Genomic DNA, 25,057 nt, shown 5'->3' with positions numbered 1-25,057 from the left:
TTGTCAAATTGTTGTCAATTTTAGAATTTTTCCAAGTCTATGTGGTGTTTGTTTTCATGGGTGCTTCGAGAGTAAACAGTAGCCTAGACACTTGAGAGATAGAGTGTATATCTTGTGAGGCTTTATCACTTTTCATTCTTGAGCTGATTAACTATTTTGCCATGATTGGGTTGCTTGGATGATTTTCACGAATGTCTTCACTCTTTGGATGTCTTCATGTTAGATGTTACCCATTCCTTGATGTTCATTGAGAAATATGTAAATGTTTTTGTTTGTCTTTCTTTGATATCCTTGGATTTTGTTCTTTATTTCATTTTGTCCAGGAGTGCAAAAGGCTAAGTATGGGGGTTTTTGATGTGCCATTATTTTCTCCTATTTCTTAACCCTTTTTGCACCATTTTAAGTACTGATTAATCTTAATTGTCAAATTAATTAGGTAGTTTTATAATTTGGGCCCATTCAGCTAATTTGATGTTTTTTAATCTAATTTCAGGAATTGATGAAGCATTGGGCTTGAATCCAGAATTGGGCTTGGACTTGAAGTGGGCAGACTATTTTATTCTACTAAATTAGATCTTATCTTATCTAATTTTATCTAGATATTATTTAGATTTGATCTCATCTAGATATTATTTCATCTAGATCTTATCTTATCTTATCTAGATTTTATTTTATTTTATTTATGGGCTTGGATTTAAAACAGATTTGTAAGCTTTGGGGCTGGAAAAACTATATAACAACACCAAGGTTTTAGTTTTAGGCTGCTCTTCTCTTTCCCTTTTTTTTCGTTTTTGGCAATTCCAGTTCTGACTTTTAGTTTTATCAATAAAATTTTGTTCTTTAATCTATAATTTCGTTCTCTATTGATTAATGGAAGGCTAAGTCCCTAGCGTTGTTTTCTCTTGAGGATTAAGCACAGTTCTCTTTGAGGTTCTATTATTACTGTTAAATTCTGTTCAGTCTTTCCTCTTCACTAATTACTCTAAATTTGTTGCTATTAATTCATGCATGCTTAATGCTTGATTAATTGTCTCTGCGCTTAATTTATGTTCATGCTTAATGATCGTTTATGAGTAATTGGTGTATGTGTTGCTTAATCACATAATGAATGCCTTATGTTAAATTTTGCTTAGTAATTTAATTTAGGGTTGGATTAAGTGGTTAAACTAATAAAGGATAAATTCTCGCAACCTAGGATAAGAGACTTGCTTGTGAATCAAGGGGAAGCAACGTATTTTAATTCTGATATTTTCTAATTCAATTTTACTCGTTGTTTAATTTACAAAAGCAAACAACCCCCTCCCCCCCCCCCCCCCCGATTTGTTACTATTTCTTACTATCTGTTATGAACATTTGGTTTATCATTGCTCGTTGGGAAATGACCTAGGATCACTTCCTAGTTACTACATTTTAATGTTTATTTGATTCGGGTACGGCCTCGATCAGAGGGTAATCTCATTAGTTAGGCCATTGTAAATGATCTTCCTATCAAATTGCCACGCCCTTCCTAAAAGAATATGTCCTGCCTCTATGGGAACTATATCACAATTAACTTCATCCTTATATGTCCCAATGGAGAAAGGTACCTTCACTTGTTGGTTAACTATCATTTCCCCTTTCTTATTGAGCCATTGAAGTTTATAAGGTTTTGGGTGGGGAATGATAGTGAGGTTCAACTTGGAAACTAATCTTGTGCTACAATAATTGCAACAAGATCCACTATCCACAATGAGAGAACAAGTTTTATCTAAAATTTTGCATCTTGTATGAAAGATGTTCTCTCTTTGGGATTGAGATAGATCACAAGATTGACCTCCAAGGAGCCTTCTAACCATTAAGAGGTCACCTTCTTCATGGGGGTAGACTTCCTCACTAGACTCTTCACCCCTTACTTCATCTTCACTTCCACTAGAGGAAGGGCAAGAAGTAGTCTTCCCTTGACTACTATAAATTTCTTGACCCCTCATGATCATGGTTTTCTTTGTGGGGCATTGAAAGGCAATGTGACCTCTCCCAAGACATTTGAAGCATTAAATGTTGCTAGTCCTTTCTTGGGAACTAGTCTTAGGGGTGCATTTCTCTATGGTATTACCCTTATTTTCCTTGGGTTTTGAAGGTGCAGCCCCCAAAATTCCATGGGCTTGGTCCTTCCTTGGATAAGAGTGAGAGCCATAAGATTTTGAAGAAGGCTTTCTTTTAAGTTGTTGCTCCACTCTTATACAAAGTTGGACTAGCTCATCTAGGTCCCTATATGGAAGGAGTTCAACCTTGTCCCTCACTTCCATATTAAGCCCACTAAGGAACCTAGCTATGCTTGTTCTTTCCTCCTCCCTAAGTCCAGCTCTTAAAAAGAGTAGTTCCATTTGTTGTCTATATTCTTCAACACTCATACTCCCTTGTCTAAGCCTTTGGAGCTTGTCCATAAGCTTCCTTTCATAGTAGGAGGAAATGTGCCTCTTCCTAAGGACACTCTTAAGATCATTCCAATACTCTACTGGAGGATCCCCATGAATCCATCGTTCCCTAATAAGGGAAGTCCACCAGTAGAGGGCATACCCTTGAAAGCTAAGGGTAGCCAATGGAACTTTTCTCTCTTTGCTAATATGATGGCAAGCAAAGAGTTGTTCAACCTTTATTTCCCAATCTAAGTAGGCCTCAACATTATCTTTTCCATGGAAATATGGGAGACTAATGTTAACCTCTTGAGGCCTTCTATCCTTTTCTCTTCTTTGGGAGTGATGTTTAGTATGTGAACTATGGCGCCCTCTATAATAGTCGCTCAGTTCTTCGCTTAAACTCTTGCAAGAGTCATGACTACTATAGGAGACATGTTTTTCTCTTTTCATTTCTTTCATTATTTTTCTTCTTTCTTCCTCTCTTATTTTCTCTCTTTCATCTTGACTTATTTCTTCCACTCTTTCTTTTACCTTTTTCTTTTCTCTCTTGTTTTTCTTTCCACAACTTAAGGGATCTCAACTCATCTAATATCTTATACAAGGGTTCCTTAGGAGTAGAACCCTCACCATTAACACTAGATGAAGAATGAAGACTCGTGTTGGTTCCTAAGTTATGGTTCTTTCTTGTTGGGGGTTTGAAAACAAAAGGTAAAAGAAACTATGGTTGAAACTAGCCAAAAAAACACTAAAAGAGGTGTGAAAGATAAGGTAAGAACTAATTGGTAAAAGGCAAGCTACCTAGGCGGTTTGACAATGGAGGGTAAAGGAAATAAGCTACGAAAGTAAGCAAGAAATTAAAGTGCAAGAAATGCAAACTAGGCGGATCCTAAGAGTGTTTGGATGACCTCATTTAAGCTTCCCAACAAAACACTCACTATCCTAAGGGAAAATTGCCTAAAATTATTACACACAAATGGAAGTAGGGTGACCTATTGGAGGCTCCCAACTTACTTCCAATGAAAGACCTTTTTGTTACAAAATTTGAAAGCAAAGCAAATTGTCAATTACAAAATTACAAAAAAAATAGTCCTCAATTGTGGTGGCTATTCTCTCTTTGGTGTTTCACTCAATTTGGAGTGCTTCTTAGTCCAATAGATCTTAAGGTGGTTGGCCCCTTGCTTCTTGACTCAAATTCTTCAAGGTATGGCACCAATCCTCCTTTCCAATTCCCTATATGGCAACTCAAAAGCAAGGAAACAAAGAGACAAGCAATAACCAAAGACCAAAAAAAATGAAATGAAAGCTAAACCAATAGAGTTTTAACAAGACAAATTTTCAAGGATTATTCAACAATTAAAGCAATGAAAAGCACACAAAAGCAAGCTAGGACTTAAAGAGAAAACTAAAATGACTCTAGAGTAGAGTAGAAAAACTATAAAAAAAAAAAGACTCAAGAAACCTCTAGTTTTGGCACTTGTTTTCACAATAATTTTTAATTTAAATTTCAAAACTAGGATTGGTATAAAATAGGCACCAATTATAAAACAAATTTTGAGCCAAAACAACAAGCACACTTCCCTTTCACTTTTTTTTTCCTGGACACTGATTTTTTTGCCAACTTCTTATTTTTTCCTTTAACCCAAATCGCTTGGTTCTTTTGTCATAATTTTGATCCAGATGTCTATAAAATTCAGTAAAAATTTCAGCTCAAAACACATAGTAACCAATTCCCAGTAATTTATACAAGTTCGTATGTTCAAGCTGCCAACACCAGCGATTTCAACCTAGAAATCAAGAGTAGTGTTTATGTTGCTTAAGGCTTGGATAGTTACAATTTGTGTTTGCTTATGCTCAATCATCTTGAATAACACAATTCAAGAGAGCTTAAGAATTATTTTGACTCACAAATCCAGACACAACTCAGCACCACAACTCAACTTCATCATAGGCATCATGTAGGAAACTTAGAATACAAAAAAAAAAAAAGAGTTCAACAACAAGACTACTTCTCATAATTGATTTAGAACATGTTATGAACTAAATAACATGCATAAATTAGACTCAAAATTCAAAAGATAGGCTAAGAATGACAAGAATACATGAAAAAATGTATTTAGAATTCAATCAACAGAATAAAAATTCAACACAAACTTAGAACATAATGTGACAATTATTATGACTAAACATGACTCTAAGACAACATGGATTAAGTGATTTACACTTAGATTTTTATGTTTTTTTTCTAATCAAAATTTTGGAAGAAAATTTAGATCTAAGGTTCAGCACAATAATATTATGAATGAAAAATGATAGAACCTAAAATCAACACAAGAACATGATGCAAGAGTAGATCTACAAAATTTGAACCATAGAAATGCAAGAACAAGTGTAGATCTAAGATTTAATCGGTTTATTTTGTTTTTTTTTTAATCTACTCTAAACAGCACCAAACCACAAGACAATGGAGGATATACATGGAGAATAAGATGAAGAACAAGGAATTAAAGAGAATTCACCGAACAAAAAGATAGAGGAAGCAAAAGAACATCACCTAGATGAAGATGCTCTTGATACCACATGATGTAAGCTCCATTGGAGCTTGTAGGCATAGGATCTTCTTCATCAATGGATTTCTTTGCTTCTTGGAAGATGAATGGCAGCGGAATGGAGAAGGAAGAGAGAGAGGAGACGCCACTTCAAGGAGAAGAAGAGTCTAGAAGAAGCTCACCACCATAGGAGGCTATGGATAAGAGCTTGGAGGAAGAAGGAGATGAATGAAGGGAGAGGAAGAGAAGAGCACGAAATTTTGTGCTCTAAAAGAGCTCTGAAATCTGAAGTTTAATTTTCAAATGATCATAGTTGAAAAAATGCACACACATGACCTCTATTTATAGTGTAAGTGTCACACAAAATTGGAGGGAAATTTGAATACACTTGAATTTGAAATTGAATTTGTGGAGCCAAAATTTCACTAATTATGATTAGTGAATTCTATTTATGGTTCAGCCCACTAATCTAAGATCAATTCCAAGATTCTCCACTAAGTGTGCTTAGGTGTCATGAGGCATGTAAAGCATGAAGGACATGCACAAAGTGTGATTATATGATGTGGCAATGGGGTGTAGTAAGCAAATGCTCACCTCCCCCTCTAAAATTTAATTGGATTGGGCTTCTACCAATTCAATTAAATTTATTTCCCAACACACACATCAAATATTCACTTAGTGCATGTGAAATTACAAAACTACCCCTAATACAAAAACTAGTCTAGGTGCCCTAAAATACAAGGGCTGAAAAATCCTATATTTCTATGGTACCCTATCTACATTATGGAGCCCTAAATACAAGGACCAAATATAATGAGATCCTAGTCTAATATATACAAAGATAATTGGCCCCTTCCTAGGGAGGATTGCATCATTATTGATGCAAATTAGATTTCTGATTTTTATAAAACAAAATCGACAAGTGGTCATGTCTTTACTTTAACTGGTGGGGCAATATCATGGAAATCTGCTAAACAAACTATTATTTCACGTTCTACCATGGAAGCAAAAATTATTTTTTTAGATACTGCTACTAGAGAGGTTGAGTTTCTTAAAAATTTGTTGTGATTTGCCATTATTGAATAAGCCTATACCTCCAATTTCAATGCATTGTGATAGTCAAGTTGTTATATCTAAAGTTACTAGCAATAATTTTAATGAAAAAAGAAGACATTAAGAGTGAGACATAAGTCTATCAGAAATTTGATTCCTCATGGTGTCATTTCTCTTGACTTTGTCAGGTCAGAAAACAATATTGTGGATCCGCTTACAAAAGGGTTGACACACCAACAAGTACTTGAGTCGTCTAGGGGAATGAGACTAGAACCCATTATTTAGTTACAACAATGGACATCCATCTCCGTGTGATTGGTGATCCCATGGGTGGAGTTCAACGGGTAACAACGAAATTGCTTGTTGACTAAAGTACACCAAAATAACATTTTACGGAGTTGTTTCGTTTCTCATTCCTATGACAAGGTGTATTATAAATTGTGGTAATATTAAGGTTGAGGTATTTATATATGTGTATTTTTTAGTTATAACAAAATACCTCTTAATGAATTAGATGACAATTATTATAGGGGTGGGGGTCATAAATCACTCTTTGAGGACTCACCTAGTGAGTGTGGTGGTGGGACTGCCACTATGAGATATGGGCTAATCTCTAAGTGACACTCACAAAACAAGATACATGCGCAAGGCTGTGTAACACTCAATCACTAATTAGAACCTAAATGAACACCAATATTGTAGGAGTTGTGTATTAAAGTCTGGTTAAAGAAGGTGTAGTTCATAAACTCTAGGTATAAGGCTCAAACCCGGAAGGTTCCTTATACTGAAATACAATATCACATGCTCTTTCTTTCAAGTGTCTATACAAATTGTGTTTTTTTTTTTTTACATTTTAAAATTTTAAATTATGTGGGAGAATGTTACAAAATATTTTTTTATAATTTAAAATTTATAAAAATATATTACTGTTGGATCAAGTGGCCTCAGAATAATTAAGAAGGGAGGGTTGAATTAATTATGAACGTGCCTTGACTAATTAAAAATTTATCCTTCTTAATATTACTAGATTCAATTAGGCTTTACTACTAAGTTATGAGAAAGTAAAGAACAGAAACAATAACTTAGACAAAAGTAAAGCGGAAATAAAAAGTACACAGCGGAAAAGTAAAGAGTGTAGGGAAGAAGAAGACAAACACAAGATTTATACTAGTTCGGCCACAACCCGTGCCTACATCCAGTCCCCAAACAACCACCGGTTCTTGAGATTTCCAATAACCTTGTAAAATCCTTCACAAGCAAAGATCCACAAGGGATGTACCCTCCCTTGTTCTCTTTGAACAACCAAGTGGATGTACGCTCCACTTGAACAAATCCATAATAGATGTACCCTCTCTTGTTCTCAGTATAACAACCCAAGTAGATGTACGCTCTACTTGTACCACAAAGGATGTACGCTCCAATGTGTTAAGACAAATCATTCTTAGGCGGTTAGTCCCTTGAATCTTTGTAAGGGGAAACAAAAGATATCTCAGGCGGTTAGTCCTTTGAAATCTTTTGTTTAAAGGGAAGAAGGAAAAAGATATCTCAGGCGGTTAGTCCTTTGAAATCTTTTGTAAGAAACAAAAGATATCTCAAGCGGTTAGTCCTTTGAAATCTTTTGTCAAGAGGGAGAAGGGAAGAAATAAAAGAATTCTCAAGCGATTAGTCTTTTGAATCTTTTGACAAGAGAGAAGGAATGAAGAAAAAGAATAGCACAAGTTTTTGGTCAATGAACTTTTCTTGAAAGAGAAAGTATTGAACAAAAACTTTTAGAAAGATGAAGAGAAATGAATGAAAGAAATCTGTTATGCATGAAAGGAATCTCTTTTTGAAATTCGTGTCATGGTCACATATTTATAATCATTTGATGACTCAATTTCTTTAAAACTAGTCACTTTAAAAGTTGTGACTCTTTTGAAAAACTAGTCACTTAAAGGTTGTGACTTTTGAAAAACTCTTCAGAAACAAGTCACTTTAAGAATTGTGACTTTTGGTAATTTATTTATTGAAATCAGTCACTGGTAATCGATTACCATCATAGTGTAATCAATTACACATCAACAGATGTGACACTCCATGTTTAAATTTAAAAATCAAAACGTTTAGAAACACTGGTAATCGATTATTCAAGTTTGAAATGATTTGAAAAAGTTTTATCAAAGGTTTTGACTCTTGAAATTTGAAATCTAACATTTTAAAACATTGGTAATCGATTACATGATTATGGTAATTGATTACAGCTTTGTAAATCAGTTTTGAAAAGAATGTTTGTTACTGATAATCAATTACTATCTTCTGGTAATCGATTACCAGAGAGTAAAACTCTTTGATAAAAGATTTTTCTTTTTGGAAAATTCTCGTGCTATTCAGTGTTTTGAAAAACTCTTTTAATACTTATCTTGATTGAGTCTTCTCTTGATTCTTGAATCTTGAGTCTTGATTCTTTACTTGAATCTTGAATCTTGATCTTGATTATTCTTGAATCTTGATCTTGATTCTTGAAACTTGTTTGACTCTTGATTCTTTGACATCATCAAAATAATCTTGGAAGGCATTGCTTCCACAATTACTTATATTAATTATATTTTTATAAAATAAAATATTTGTTTTAAAATCTGTTACGTAAAACTAGAATTCCTATCTTTTAAGATTTTGCTTTTAGTAGGTCAATGTAGTTTGTTACATGTGTTTTGGTTCTACACATTGGTCTCCAACGTTCATGTAGTTTTACTTTGAGTTTTTTTGTTGTTGCATAAAGGGGCCTATGCCTATATCTCTCTCTCCTCCTTTGGCAAAAAACAAACAAAAAATAATTTGCTTTTTTTTTTCTCTAAATTTCTTCTCTTCTTTTTCGTATATAAAAAAATTATTATCTTTTTGAGGGCAAGAGCATTGATGTTCAGAAGGTTCGAGGATCCTTTCGATGCACACGATCGGAACCAACAGATTGTCATATCTTGAAAGAGGAGCGCAATTAGAATTTTTTACCAGTGCGGTGAGGGTGTTTTCTCTCTAAGGATAACGTTTGTGCGCTTCAACTCAGGCTAATTAAAAATTTCTCCCTTAAATTATTTTTCTTTGCTTATTGTATGTTATATTGCATTGTTGATTCATGTTCTGTCATATCGTAAAGTTACTTTACTACTGTTGTTTTGTTATTTAATTTAAGACTTTGCATCTTTTTCTCATTTATTTTATTTTAATTTCTAACACTAAATTTAATTCCCAACTCAACCATAGTTCAAGGTAATACTTTTATGATAAAAAACAATCCCTTTAACCATTCAAACTCAATATAATCTCATGTTTTTTATTAAACCCGTAACTTCACAATAGGGTTATAACTTTATTTTGCAACAAAAATGCTATAAAATTAAGATTAAAATATGTTTTTTGCCCTCATAAAATTAAAAATATTTAAAATTTGTCCTTGTAAAATTTTCAATACATTTTTCATCCTCATAAAATTAAAATGTATTAAATTTTAGCCCAAAATTAGGTTCGGATGTCTAAATCTATACAAGAATTTATGAGAGTTAAAAATTGTTACAAATTACAAAAACATGCCACAAGTTGCATAAATAAATAAATAAAAACAAGATTTGTGATAATTTTTTTTACAATTTATGATGATTTTTCAATAATGTGTGACAATTTTGTTTGATTTATGACTATATTTTTTTACAATTTATGATGGTTTTTAATTTTCAGAAATCTGACCGCTATAAAATGTAAAAAAAATCACAAATTCTAGAAGATAGGTTCAGAGACTTCTATCCCAGAGTTGATCAAAACATCAAAATCATAAATGCAGAAACTTCTATGATAAAAGGCCATCATTATCTACATATTTTTATAAAAAAAAATATTATACACACTTCCTCACATAATTTTAAAATGAAATATATATAAAAAAATGTGCAACATAATATATATAAAAAATGAAATATATATTTCATTAAGCATACATATAACATATTTATTATTAATTCTTTTATAATATACAACACCGGGTGCTTTTTATAAGAAACAAATGATTCTATTATTTTGGTTCTAATTATAAGAAATATGGACATACATACTTCAAGATGTATTAATTGCTAAATTTCTTTTATAGTCTCATGGCTTGAATGATGTGTTGTGTTGCTAAATATTCTCACTACTTTTGATGAGTATATCTGGAATAAGATTTAATTTATGATATGAATAATTAAATTAACTAACTTACTTAATTTATTGGTTTTGATGAATTAATTATTGAGGAGAGATGAAATTATACCCATGTAACTTTGATAACTATTATATTATTTTATAACTTTCAACTAGGTAATGCTTTTTTAAAACTTACCATTGGATTGAAAGTCTCTTTTATATGCAAAATTTTATATTAATCCAAAATCATTTGTTACTTTGTTTATGTAGATTAAAATCGACGTAATAAAACATTTCAAAATATACTAAACTATGAACCATTTGATTACCTTCTTGTTGTTGTTCAATTTTGATACATATGATTTTGATAATATGTAAATATAACTCAACGGTTGGATTAATAAAAATCATATTTTATATTAATTTATAAAAATAATATAATAATTATCAAAGTTAGCGATGTAATTCAAACCCTCCTCTTAATTATTTATTTCTTAAGTAAAGAATCACATGTAGTATATATTATCATAGTTGAAACTAGATTTGTTAAACCGACAAGTAAATTTCTAAAATGTTATGTCAATAGAACTCAAATATCATGTAACAACAAATTTTTTTAAGAAAAATGTGAGTTGTTACTTGTTAGTGGCTCATCTATTATCTATTATATCTATATATCTATATAATATATGTAAAGGAAGCTTCAAGCTTTATAACTATTGGATTGCATTTTTGATTTGACAACAACCATTGATTTGATTCAATAAATGTCTAGCCTAAATACTTTAATATTTGTATACTATTAAATCGAGATTTTAATTTCATAACATGTTGATGTTTTTTTAGAAAAAAAATTATCATTATTATGATTTCTAATATATTATTAATTAATATATAAATATATTTAAAAATATATATAGACATACATAATAATTTATTATTTGATTTCTATTCTAAATATTAATTTAAAAATTTATATAACAAATAAAATATTACCACTTAAAATTATTATTAAAATTAATATTTAATTCAGTATTTGAGATCTAAAAAAATTTAAATTAAAAAATTATTAATTTATATCCCTCATTTGATTTTTTTAATTATGATTAATTTTTAAATTAAGATTTACTTTTTTAAATGTAGAGTAAATTTTCATTTATTGTAAAAACATACATATATTGAATTTCATACTATTTATTAATAATTTATGCATAGATTTAAAATATTTTATGAAATAAAATTCAAACCCTTTTTAAATAGTTTAAAGTATTTAAAATAATTTAGTAGATTTTTTTTAATTTTAACATCTAGATTTATGATAATAAATCTAAGTCAAATTATCATGTTAATTTTCATATGATTAAAACATGGAGTATATGCTGGCACTCCAGTTACATTATTCAACCGATTAATTTAGTATCTTTTTAAAACCCTTTTGACAGTTATAAAATATTAATTTGCAGCATAACTTACGATTCATATTAATAACGGCAATTAGCAATAACATGGTCTTAGTGGTCAAGGTGTGATAGTCGGTTTTTGTTTTGAGTCAAATTTTTAATTGAATTACTTTAATAATAGAATATTAATTTAAATTTAAATAAATTGAGATTTTAGCATCGTTAGCAATCAGTTTAGAAATTCAACATTACCCATAGCAACGCTCCTTATATGTTGTCAGCAAGATTGCATAATCAATATATGGATCACCCACTAATTAGAATTGATTCAAACTAATATGAATCATTTGGGTTGAGTCATTCATATATTTGGGTGAAAATCGAACTCAATCGATCAAAATCGATTAAAATGTTTAGAGTTGTTTGGTTTGACTTTAAACACTACTAATATTTGGAACTCCAAGTGTAGATACTACTTGTATTGAAACTTCCTAAGGTATTACTTTCAAATACATTGTTATTTGTTTCACTTTTTTGCATAATGATTTTTTCAGTCATGTTTATAATATTAATGGATAATATGTTGTTAATTTGTTTCAGCAAATTTGGTTGTAGCAAATTAGTTACAGCAAAGCTTATTGCAATAAATTAGTTTATAGGAAATAGTTGTGATTCAGACTATTATATTAAATATAGTTGAAGAATATTTTGTTTTAATTTGTATTAATTTATTTTAGAATATTATATTGATCGTATTAAATGAATCAATTTTACTACTTTTAGACATTTGATAATTGTATTAGATATTTGGATGCATAATGATATAAAATAGTAATTCAAAGAAAAAAAGATCAAATTTATATAGATAACCCGTTAGCCCAGACCGAACCAAACCATTAATGAATTAGTTGAGTTATGTTGGGTTTCAAAAAGAATTTGTGAAAATCGAACCGAATTAAATCGATTAAATTTATTTAGACTGGGTCCTGGATTTGACCAAAACCAGAACCATAATTCTTGTGACATCTCCTTTTTGTCACAAGCATATGTATTTTTTAATTTATTACACACCCGAATTATTAACATAAACATCTATAAGTTAAGATCTATTTTTCAATATCATGGATAAAGGATTCGTTTTTTGGAGCACAAGGAATATTTCATTATAAATTAAAACATAATAACCCTCTCAATCAATCAATATCTATATACTAAAGTTGGAGTGTGTGGAATATACTAAAATATCCATGGCTGAGAGCTTGACAGCTGTCCATTTTTTTTGGTTTTTTGGTCATTTTATGCCCCTCCAGGTTGGTTTGGTTTTGTGCCACCTTGCTGCCATGTGTCATTTTATGGTTATGGGTATTGTGTTGGTTTTAAGTCACGTAGCTTGGTGTGTTGTTGAGTGATTAGATTGTCGTTTCCAATTTTGGTGGTTGGTGGTGTACGTGGCTTCTTTTCTAGCATTTTTGAGTCCTTTCACTAGCAAGTTGGAAGCTGCTGATTTATGCTGGGTTTGCATTGTTTCTTCTTGATTTTGATGTCCTCTTCGGTTTCACTTTTTTCCTTTGTTTTCAGTTGGCTTCCGTCTTCAATATACATGTTCTGTTGTTTAGCATTTTGGCATGAGGCTGTGGTTTCTAGTTCGTGATTTTCGTTCTTCTGTTGTTGAAGGTTCGAGTTTTGTTCGTCTGTTGTGCATGTGTGTTTTTGTCAGTTTTTTGTTGTTTGGTGATTTTGGTCTCTGCATGATGTTCTTCTAGCACGTGTTCTGTTCTGTTTTTTATTATTAACAAATTCTTGCTTTTCTTTTCGTTGGCTTCCATTTCTCTGTTGTTCGTTGGATTGCATTTACATGGTTTTGGATTGATCATATTATTCCTTTAGAGCTATAATTCTTTGGTTCTGTTTTTTTGCTTTTTGCTGAGTTGGCTATTTTGTTTTTTGTCTCTTTCCACTGGCTTCGATGGTTGGATTGTATTTACATGGTTTTTTTATTAACCATATTATTGTTCGTCTGTTGTGCATGTGTGTTTTTGTCAGTTTTTTGATGTTTGGTGATTTTGGTCTCTGCATGTTTATGTTCCTCTAGCACGTGTTCTATTTTGTTTTCTATTATTAACAAATTCTTGCTTTTCTTTTCGTTGGCTTCCATTTCTCTGTTGTTCGTTGGATTGCATTTACATGGTTTTGGATTGATCATATTATTCCTTTAGAGCTATAATTCTTTGGTTCTGTTTTTTTGCTTTTTGCTGAGTTGGCTATTTTGTTTTTTGTCTCTTTCCACTGGCTTCGATGGTTGGATAGTATTTACATGGTTTTTTTATTAACCATATTATTGTTCGTCTATTGTGCATGTGTGTTTTTGTCAGTTTTTTGTTGTTTGGTGATTTTGGTCTCTGCATGTTTATGTTCATCTAGCGCGTGTTCTATTTTGTTTTTTATTATTAACAAATTCTTGCTTTTCTTTTCGTTGGCTTCCATTTGTCTGTTGTTCGTTGGATTGCATTTACATGGTTTTGGATTGATCATATTATTCCTTTAGAGCTATAATTCTTTGGTTCTGTTTTTTTGTTGTTTCCTGAGTTGGTTATTTTGTTTTTTTGTCTCTTTTTACTGATTTCGATGGTTGGATTGCATTTACATGGTTTTTAATTAACCATATTATTGTTTTAGAGATATAGTATTTTGGCTTTGCTTTTCTGCTGTTTGCTGACTTGCCTATTTTGTTTTTGAGTTGAGGTCATTGCTTGTATTGGCTGACTAAATTAACTGATAGTCTAATACTTTTTGTGGTATGTTGGCATTGATGGAAACCTTATTGCATGTGTGGTTTAAGCATGGGTTGGTATTCTGTTTTTTGTAAACAAAACTTTGTTGTGTTTGTTTTTGGCCCCTTCCATTTGTTTGTTGATGGTTGAAATATTATTTGTTCGGAGATATAATTTTTTGCTTCTGCTTCTCTGCTATTTGCTGATTTGGCTATTTTCTTTTTGGGTGAGGTTGTTGCATGTATTGCCTTAGTAGTTCAACGAATAGTATCATAGTTTTTATGGTATTTTGGCATTGATTGAAATGTTATTGCATGTGTCATTTAAGTCTATGTTGGTATTCTAGTTTTTGTAAACATAAGTTTCTTGGTTTTGTTTTCGTGAGCTTTCGTTTGTTTGTTGAAGTTTACATTGCATTTGCATGGTTTTGGATTTATTACATTTTTCATTTAGAATTGGCATGTCTATGCAATTTTATGGCGAGGATTCCTGACAAGATTAAGTCTATTGATGGGTCAAAAGAGACACTTAAGCTTGCTGTCAGAATCACGGATCTTTTGTTCGTTGGGACTCCCAACAAGTCTGAGCAAGTGGAAATGGTTTTTGTTGATTCTGAGGTATATTTTGTGCTCTTTATTTGATTGTTGGATTGTTGTTCATATCATTGATTGATTATATATAGTTTTCATATTTCAGGGTGATCAAATTCATGCTGTTTGTAAATCGGACCACCTCAAGTCTTGGAAAGCTGATTTGAAAGAGAATTCCACTTATGTTATGCATAATTTCAAAGTTGTCAAGAATGATGGTCAATTTAGAGTGTGCGAACATGAGTACAAGTTATTTTTTATTGGAGTGACGGTTGTTAGAGAAGCTGATTTGCATGAACTGCCTTTTAAGGAATTTAGATTTGTTGAATTTGCAAATGTCGTTGCTGGCAATTTCGTGGCTGGCCTGTTGGTTGGTGAGTCCAGTCAAAATTTGTGCTTTCATTTTGATCATAACTTTTTTGGTTTTCTTTCAATGACCTGTTTTCATTTCTGGTGGTTTAAGATATTATTGGGGTCGTTGATCAGGTGGTCTTTCGGCGTGTTTCATCAAAAAATACCAGGGTTGTTTTTAGAATGAAGGATTTGAGGTTATGGTTAACAACAATTTTTGCTATCTCCTATATATATTGGGTTATTTAGGGTTTATATTGTCGAGGATTTAATTTTTCACGTTGCATGATGCTTATCTCTATTTGATCCTTATTAAGTGATGGATGTAATGTTGTTTCTTTGCTGTAGTGGTGAAATTTTATCTTGCACACTTTGGGAGAATTACTGTATGCAATTCCTATCCTATTTGAATGAGCGTGGGAATGATGGGTCGATGGTTATTATATTGGCACATGCCAAAATAAAAGATGCGCAGGGTAAGTGTGATATTCTATTTACTGATTTGGGTACTCATCTGATAAGTTTTGGCGTTGCTATTTTTGGCATTTACAGGAAGTTATCCAGCTTCAGTGAGCAATTCCTTCAAGGTGTCAAAACTATTGATTAATGATCCTATATTGGAAATTCAGGAATTTAAAGAGAGGTATTTTGCTTATCATCTTTGCTCTGTGGCTGTTAAATTCATGTATCAATTGTCTTGAGTGTTTTCTGTTGCTTTTTCCTATTTATTTGATGCCTTAGGCTTTTAGATTTAGGCGTTGAGGTAAGTCCAGTTTTACTATTTGGCGATCAAGCAAGTTTACAAGTTTCAGGGGGAAGCCAGGTATCATCAAAGGATTCGTTTCTTTCGAAAGCTGAAGTCAAATCTATTTTTGAGATTAATAGCATTTCTGAGGTGGACCTATTATCTGTGTTTATTGTGTATTCATTGCAATTGGAAGTCGAATTTGGCTAGATCTGTTCACATTCATATATTATGGCTAATGTCTCTAATACTGGCATTTTATTGTTGCCAATTTGATTGTTATGGTTTTCTTTAAGGATGTTGTTTGTGTTACGGTGGGCACTATTAGCAAAATAGTCATGGATAACCATTCATGGTGTTATCCAGCTTGCCTTCAATGTCATAGGAAAACTGACATCCAAACAGGACCATTCACATGCGGATGTGGCAAGGATAATGATCAGCCTGTTCTGAGGTAATTGGACTTTTAGTCCATTAGCATGTTTTATTCAGGATTTTGTATTTGACTAGCATGTACATTGGTAGGTATAGAGTTGATGTAATGGTTACCCAAAACAATGAGAGTAGCAAGTTTTTGCTCTAGGACCGTGAATGTGCTAAATTGATTGGTCAAACAGCTGATGATGTGAATAGGGTCAAGATTGAAGTATGTTCATGTCTTATCATATGTTGTTCCTTATTTTATGTATTATATTTTGTTCTTTCAATTGTAACTGGTGGCTGGTGGATTTGTCCTCTTTCTGGCAGGATGGTGATCTTGATTTGAATGCTTCCCCTCAATCACTTGACAGACTGTTGGGTCATGTGCTTGCTTTTAAGGTCAGGATTCAATCAAAATTCAAGAATGTCGTTGTTCTTAGATACTCAAATGAACTAGATTTGATCAATGTTGTTCTCGAGATGCTGGCTGATAGTGAGGTGTTCTTTTCTAATGTCTATTTTAGTTGTTGTTGCCATAATGATATGATGCATGAGTTTGACTATCATCAACTTATATATGATACAGGCTTGTTCCAAAATAGATCCTTCGAACGTTGATTGCAATAATGCTACCCATGCTGAATGTGTAAGTTAATATTGTTGTCATGAGTATTGATATGTTACATTGTTTTTTATTTACCAGTTTATCTTTTATGCAGCAATCTCTGTCTGTGACAGCTGACCATGATCCAGTTGCAGGATTCCCTTTAACGCCCAAAAAGCGGATGCCATCTGATGAAGTTGATGATGAGTTAGGAAGCTCGCAAATTTCCCCAGCCCAACTATCGTCTAACAAATTAACAAGACATTCTGATAAAAATCAATTTAGCTGATTCCAGATTGTTATTATTGTGTTTTCATGGTGCTATTAAAATATTGTCATATTAAGCAGGCAATTATGTAGTTTTCGTTATGGCTACATCTGACAATTCCCCTGGCGCTTCTTTCCGCCATGCTGATGCTTTGGCCATTTGAAAACTGGTTTTTTTGGATTGATGCTATTTTGTCCCTTGCTACTGTACATTTCTCCCTTTTATATTCTGTCAGCTCTGAAGCTAACTATGGCTTAGTTTTAAACATCTTACAATTCACTCAGTTTTGAGCAATCAAAACTAGCCAATTGTCTATTAGCATGTTTTTTTGTGGATCTTTTAGGCGTCCTAAATTGAGATTTGCCCATATTATGTGTTCATGTCGTTGTATTGCAAGTTTTCTTATATTAAATATGCCACTAAAAACAATTTATTTTTTCACTATTCATTGCTTGGTTGTCCTCGATACAATTGAACTGTTTTTTATCATACATTTGATGGTCTATATGCTTCTAACAAATTAATGGAGGAGTTATACTAAATTTAAAAAACAGTAAAGGAGATAAATTGATGTTCAAATTACATCAAATATTAAAAACAACGAAGAAGAAAAATTTAAAGCTACATTGGCGGTCATATTGATACTCGATACTCTCACGTTCTTAATTTGTTTCTTGGTGAACTGTTTGATGAATTCCATTCCCATCTGAATTGCATAAAAATAACAACAAAAAAACCAAATTAAGAAAAAAATAGAATCCGCAGGATTGTGTTAAATTTTTAGTTTCAGTTTTCCTTCTCAATCCATGTTCTCTTTAAATTAATAAAACTTTCTATCCTAACATCATATTTCCTCTTTTAGAATGTGTTTGGCATGAATGTTATCACTCCATTTTTCCAGCTATCACTGCTTTGCTAAAATCATGTGTTCTATATTTCAATTGCAATTTTTTAGTTCATTGATGACTTACGCAAGTATAATCTTGATTTTAACTACAACAAACTAGAACTATGTAAAACAACTATAATCTATGGACAAGAGAAATGAAAGAGAAATTTGTAGTGTGCCAGACAAGCAATATATAAACAACCAATGCGCATCTCCGATACAAACGTTGAGTCAAGTTTTTTTTGCATGTTTTGTTACATAATGCCAAATAAAAGATGTAAAATAGAAATTTCATATTTCAAGTTGAACACATGAGCTAATAGATTTGACCGTACAAATTAAACAAATTTGTGTTACTGAATGAAAGTTCATCACTATATATACAATATCTTCCATTGCAAGGTTAGTAGCAGTTACAGAAGTCAATATTTGCGCCAATGACTATGATCATTTCTATCTTACCTATTTTGAATTATGGCCTTGGTTTGTGTGTCTAGATTGACACCAGATTCCTAAATAGACAATATCTTTCATTGCAAGCTTAGCAATCGTCCCAAAACGCAATTTTTCCCGAAACCAAGTGTCATGATTTCTATATTACCAATTTTACTAGCTGTTAATGTTGGATCATAGTTTTGCTATCTCATCTACCCTTAGTCTCATCTCTTTATCTTAGAACTCAGTCAATTCTATCATTACCCTTTTTCAATATGCAGAATTACCAACATGCAAACATATCTAATCCAGCAAATTCCACCACTAATAGTTAGCCTATGATCCAGAACCAACGAAATGCCTCATGTCCGATTTCTTTCATCTTCTAATTTTATTGTAGCTTCTGCAGATTTAAAACAAGCATTTGGTTCTTCGTTTGAACATAAATCTATTATTTAGTTTATAATTCACTGAATTCTGCCTTTAGTCATTTTCAACATGCAGAACTATCAACATGCAAAGAGATTTGATTCTGCAAAAGCTAGGATCAACAGAAAACGTATCATGCAGTAGAAGCGACATGCTCATCCTCAGTCATCTTCACAAGCAACAGTTAACCGCACTTCAGAATATGATAGTGAGACATCTGATATAGCATGTTCTACAAGAAATCAATTTACTTAGTTGCATTAATCACATTTTCTTTTGTTTCCTCTCTATTTTTTAGTGATTGCGTATGATTCATGAGAAAGTGAAAATTCTGAATCCACACAAGGTACTGAAAAAAGAATGTTTCACGCTCTTTTTTGCTATGGTTCAAATATTGCTATTATATCTATTTCTAATTTTTGCAGGTTCAGGCTCTAATTTTATGACTGCCTATGAGGATTGTCAATCTCCAACTAATCAGCCTGTAATCAACACTGAAGGTAATGACTATAATTCTAATTTACAGTTTTAGATGCTACTACACATGCTCTTAAATTAATATTCAAAATTCTTATCATCATATTGTACTATGATATTAAACAATTTCAGGATATTCTGATCTTGGTGATCAACTCATCCAATGTAGGTATTGTAATGCACAAATGTGGTATGATGAAAGAATATCAAAAGATAAAAATTGTCAAAATCCAAGGTTCAGCTTATGCTGTGGAGATGGCAAAGTTGAATTGCCATTATTACAAAATCCACCTCAATATCTCCAACGACTTCTGTTTCATGATGATACAATTGATAGTAAAAATTATCAACATAACTTACGAGCATACAACATGATGTTTGCCTTTACTTCTGCTGGAATTAAGCTAGACAAAACAATTAATAATTCAAGAGGACCACCTACAATCAGAATACAGGGCCAACCATGCCACCGGATAGGCAGTCTATTACCAATGCCTGGAAAAAAAAACCCAAATTTGCACAGCTATATATCTTTGACACAGAAAATGAAGTGCAAAATAAAATTAATGCCATGAGGTAGAAGTTCTTTTATTTCTATCAGTCAGAAAATTATTCATTCACTTACAATAGTTTGTGCAGTTATGAATATTTTTAAATATTGTTTTTTCAGCCAATATTCTGGAATTCAGAGCCATATTGTTTCAGGTTTAAGTCACATGCTCGATCAACACAATTCTCATGCTAAAAGTTTTAGAATGGCCAGGGATAGATTGGCAGGTGATCAAGCCAATAATATCAAATTGCAACTAATAGCTGCTCGAGGAAAAGATGGTCGTGTATATAATATGCCTAATGTTCCAGAAATTGCTGCACTTATTGTTGGCGATTTTCATCCAGGCTCAAAAAGAGATATTATTGTTGAAACTCAAAATGGAGAATTACAAAGAATCCATGAACTTCATGCTAGCTATCCACCACTACAGTACTCTCTACTCTTTCCTTATGGAGAAGACGAATATAGAGCTGACATACTTCACCGTTCTACTTCATCCAGCAAAAAAAGAAAGCGAAACCGTCTGACAATGAGAGAGTGGTTTGCTTATAGACTTCAGTCCAGGTCAAATGAAGCACATACTTTATTGCATTCTCAAAAATTATTTCAACAATTCATTGTTGAAGGTTATACCATGGTCGAATCTAAAAGACTTAGCTACATCAGAAACAACCAAAAGAAGCTTAGAGTTGATAAGTATTTTAGCTTACAAAGTTCATTGGATACTGGAATAGCTAAAGGCTAACCAAGGGAAAAAAGTCATCTTACCTTCAACGTTTGTTGGGAGCCCACGTTATATGGATCAACTTTACTTTGATGGTATGGCAATATGCAGTCATGTTGGTTTTCCAAATCTTTTTATTACTCTAACCTGTAATCCAAATTGGCCTAAAATTTGTAGATTACTTTCACCTTTGAATCTCAAACCAACAGACAGACCAGATTTTGTATCACGAATTTTCATATTAAAATATGAACACATGTTGTCAGACTTAACAAAGGGTCAATTACTGGGAAAAGTGGTTGCATGTAAGTTGACTATCATGTTTATACTTAAATACAAATATAAGTTGGTCATTTGGCCATTTTTCTTTGTTCTATAATGCAGATATTAATGGCTAAAATATTACAATTTAACCAACACTTTTACAGATATGAAATACAGAATTATACTTACCATCATAACATTATCTTTTATCAATCACAGATATGCATACTATAGAGTTTCAAAAGCGAGGACTCCCTCACGTGCATTTATTGCTATTTCTACATCCAGACAATAAATATCCATCTTCAACTGGCATTGACGAGATAATATCAGCAGAAATACCTTCCCATGAAGATGACCCAGAACTCTACAGATTGGTGGAAAACCATATGATACATGGCCCATGCAGAATTTTACAACCCAACTCTCCATGTATGAAAGAAGGCAAATGCAGTCATTTTTATCCTAAACAATTTCAGCCTCAGACTCTTTTGGATTCAAACGGTTATCCAGTCTATCGTAGAAGAAACAATGGTCATTCAATTTCAAAGAATGGTGTTATCATTGATAACAGATATGTAGTACCTTACAATCCAAAATTACTGAAAAAATATCAGGCACATATAAATATTGAATGGTGTAATCAAAGTACTTCAATCAAATATTTATTTAAATACATAAACAAAGGCTATGACAGAGTGACTGCTGTTATGGTTTCTGATAGTAATCAGACAGCTCAAAATGTTAACATTCAAAATGATGAACTTAAAGAATATCTAGATTGCAGGTAATTTCATCTTAACCTGCATAATTTATTTTCTGACTATTATTTTTACTAACCAACCTATATCACAGATACATTTCTCCCTGTGAAGCTGCTTGGAGAATATTTGCTTTTCCAATCCACGGCAGAAAGCCTGCTGTTGAGAGATTGTATTTTCATCTTCCAGATCAACACAACGTTCTTTATGAAGATCATGATGATATAGATGATGTACTATCGAAACCAACTATTTCAGATTCAAAATTCCTAGCTTGGATGAACACTACTAAAGGTTTTCCTGAGGCCAGGAATCTTACTTATTCACAATTTGTGTCAAAGTTTGTATATAATAAAAGAAACAGATCGTGGCAACCCAGAAAAAAAGGATATACCATTGGAAGACTTATATGGGTACCACCAACCACAGGAGAATTGTTTTATTTAAGAATGATGCTTGGCAGCTGCAAAGGACCTACTTCATTTGAGGATATAAGGACTATTGCAAATATCCAATATCCAACATATAGAGAAGCATGTTTTGCAATGGGCTTTCTACAAGATGATAGAGAATATGTTGAGGCAATCAAAGAGGCTAAGGACTGGGGCACAACTAATTATCTAAGGAAATTGTTTGTATTAATTTTATTAACAGGTGCCATGACCAAACCTGAAGAAGTTTGGAACCAATGTTGGCATTGGCTAGCTGATGACATTGCATATCAATATAGCAAATCAACAATGAACTCGAGTAGGTCGTGACTGTTTTTATGTTCCACAACAATGGTCAGAATCATTCACTAACAACTTGATTTTTATTTCTTATTCACTAACAACTTGCTTTTTATTTCTTAGAAGTACAGATCAATGATGATACTCTTAGAAATTTGACATTGATTGAAATTGAACAACTATTGCACATAAACCAAAGATCACTGAAAGACTATCCTACAATGCCATATCCTCAGGATATCAATCTCACATCCTACCTACAAAACAACTTGGTATTATCAGAACTTGATTACAACCATGATGCAATGAGATCAGAATTTGAGTATCTTTTTGCATCCATGACAGGCAATCTACCTATTCATATATTATAAATTCTATTCATAACAGTTAACATCTTACAAAGAAATGCTCATTGCGAATAATAAATTGTATTGATGTCTGTTAATATTCTATTCATAACAAGTAATCTACCCTCATTTAATTCTTTCCATCAACAACAAAATTAATCTTCATTTCAATATAACATTAGGTTACCTATCAATACAGATGAACAAAAAACATTTATGACAGAATTATCCAAGCTGTCAACAATAATGAAGGTGGAATGTTTTTCCTATACGGATTTGGAGGCACTGGAAAAACATTCATATGGAGAACATTAGCAAGTTCATTGAGAGCATAGAATCAAATTGTTATTATTGTTGCTTCTAGCGGAATAGCCTCTCTATTATTACCAGGAGGCAGAACTGCACATTCCAGATTTAAAATTCCTGTACCAATTTTTGAAGACTCAACATGCAATATCCATCAAGGGACCCAATTAGCAGAATTACTGAACCAGACAAGTCTAATAATTTGGGATGAAGCACCAATGGCCCACAAATTTTGTTTTGAAGCACTTGATCAAAGTTTAAGAGACATTATCACAAATAAATCAAACTCAAATCAAATATTTGGAGGCAAAGTTATAGTATTCGGTGGAGATTTTCGCCAAATACTACCAGTCATCCCAAGAGGAACCTGCTCAAACATTGTAAATGCAGCAATAAATTCATCCTATCTATGGGATTTGTGTGAAATATTGACCTTGACAAAAAACATGCGCTTACACAGCAATCTAGAATCAATTGATGAACAAGAAACTGCCACATTTGCTAAATGGATTCTAGACATTGCAGATGGAATTATAGGTGATGAAAATGATGGTTATGATACAATTCAAGTTCCTGCTCATCTACTCATTACTCGATATGATGATCCAATCAGTGCTATAGTCAAATCAACATTCCCAGACTTAGATCAGCACCATAATAATCCTGAATTCTTTAAATCCAAGGCAATACTAGCTTCAACAAATGAAACAGTAGAACAAATCAATCATTATGTACTATCCTTCATTCCAGGTAATTATCTCATTACTTATTTAATTAACATTTCCTCAGTCAAAAATATAATCACTGAAATTGCAATTTTGCAAATCATAGGTGACCACATGGAATATCTAAGCTCTGATTCCGTTGATAAATCATAAACCAGTGAAGATTCATATTTCCAATCAATTACTATTGAATTCCTTAATTCATTGAACACATCCGGTTTTTGAACTCATTCTATCAAACTTAAAATTGGAAGTTCTATAATGCTCTTAAGGAACCTCGACCAAAATCAAGGTCTATGTAATGGTACTAGATTAGTGGTAACAAAGATGGCAAAACATGTAATTGCAGCTGAAATTATCTCAGGCAAAAACATTGGTCTCGCTGTTTATATTCCAAGAATGTCAATGTCCCCTTCACAATCACCCTGGCTGTTTAAACTATTGAGAAGACAATTTCCGATTATGCTATCTTATGCAATGACAATTAACAAGTCACAGGGACAATCACTATCCATGGTTGGACTTTATTTTCCAAAACCTGTATTCACTCATGGCCAATTATATGTTGCATTGTCAAGGGTCAACTCAGCAAAAGGATTAAAAATCTTGATTCATGATGATGAGCAAAAAAGCATGAATTCCACTACCAATGTAGTATTCAAAGAAGTGTTCAGAAACATTAAAAGATAAATTTCAGTTGTTTAATATCAGGTTCAATTCTATTGTCATGCTTTCTGAAACAGTCCTATTCTTTAATAATCAATTCTTCAATATTACATTATGACTACATTATATCATTTAACTTATTACAATCTTCAATACAATTCGATTGATTTTAAATATTGAGAATTGACTATCAGCTTCAATTCTTTTGTCATGCTTTCTGAAACAGTGCTACTCTTTTGTGATCACTTCTTGCACACAATTCCATTGATTTTAAATACTGAGAATCCACCAACAATAACAACAAGCAATCTATAACTTTTTTAAAACTACCTCCTTAATCAAACATAACCTCTTTGACACAGACACACAGTCAGATAGATACATACATATATATACATACATATATATATATATATACACACACGTCGTTTTACTAATAACAAAATAATAACCA

The 25,057-nt window shown here is 32.2% G+C and overlaps 1 pseudogene; it reads left to right on the top strand.

Annotated features, from left to right (window-relative positions):
* Nucleotides 1-24,627, top strand: part of LOC100785564 (uncharacterized) — a 101,486-nt pseudogene extending 76,859 nt beyond the window's left edge.
* The last annotated feature ends 430 nt before the right edge of the window (nucleotides 24,628-25,057 follow it).

This window comes from Glycine max, chromosome 1 (assembly GCF_000004515.6).
Source record: "Glycine max cultivar Williams 82 chromosome 1, Glycine_max_v4.0, whole genome shotgun sequence".
Lineage (NCBI taxonomy): Eukaryota > Viridiplantae > Streptophyta > Magnoliopsida > Fabales > Fabaceae > Glycine > Glycine max.
The sequence above is the reverse complement of the archived record's forward strand: the minus strand, read 5'-3'. Positions and strand labels throughout refer to the sequence as shown.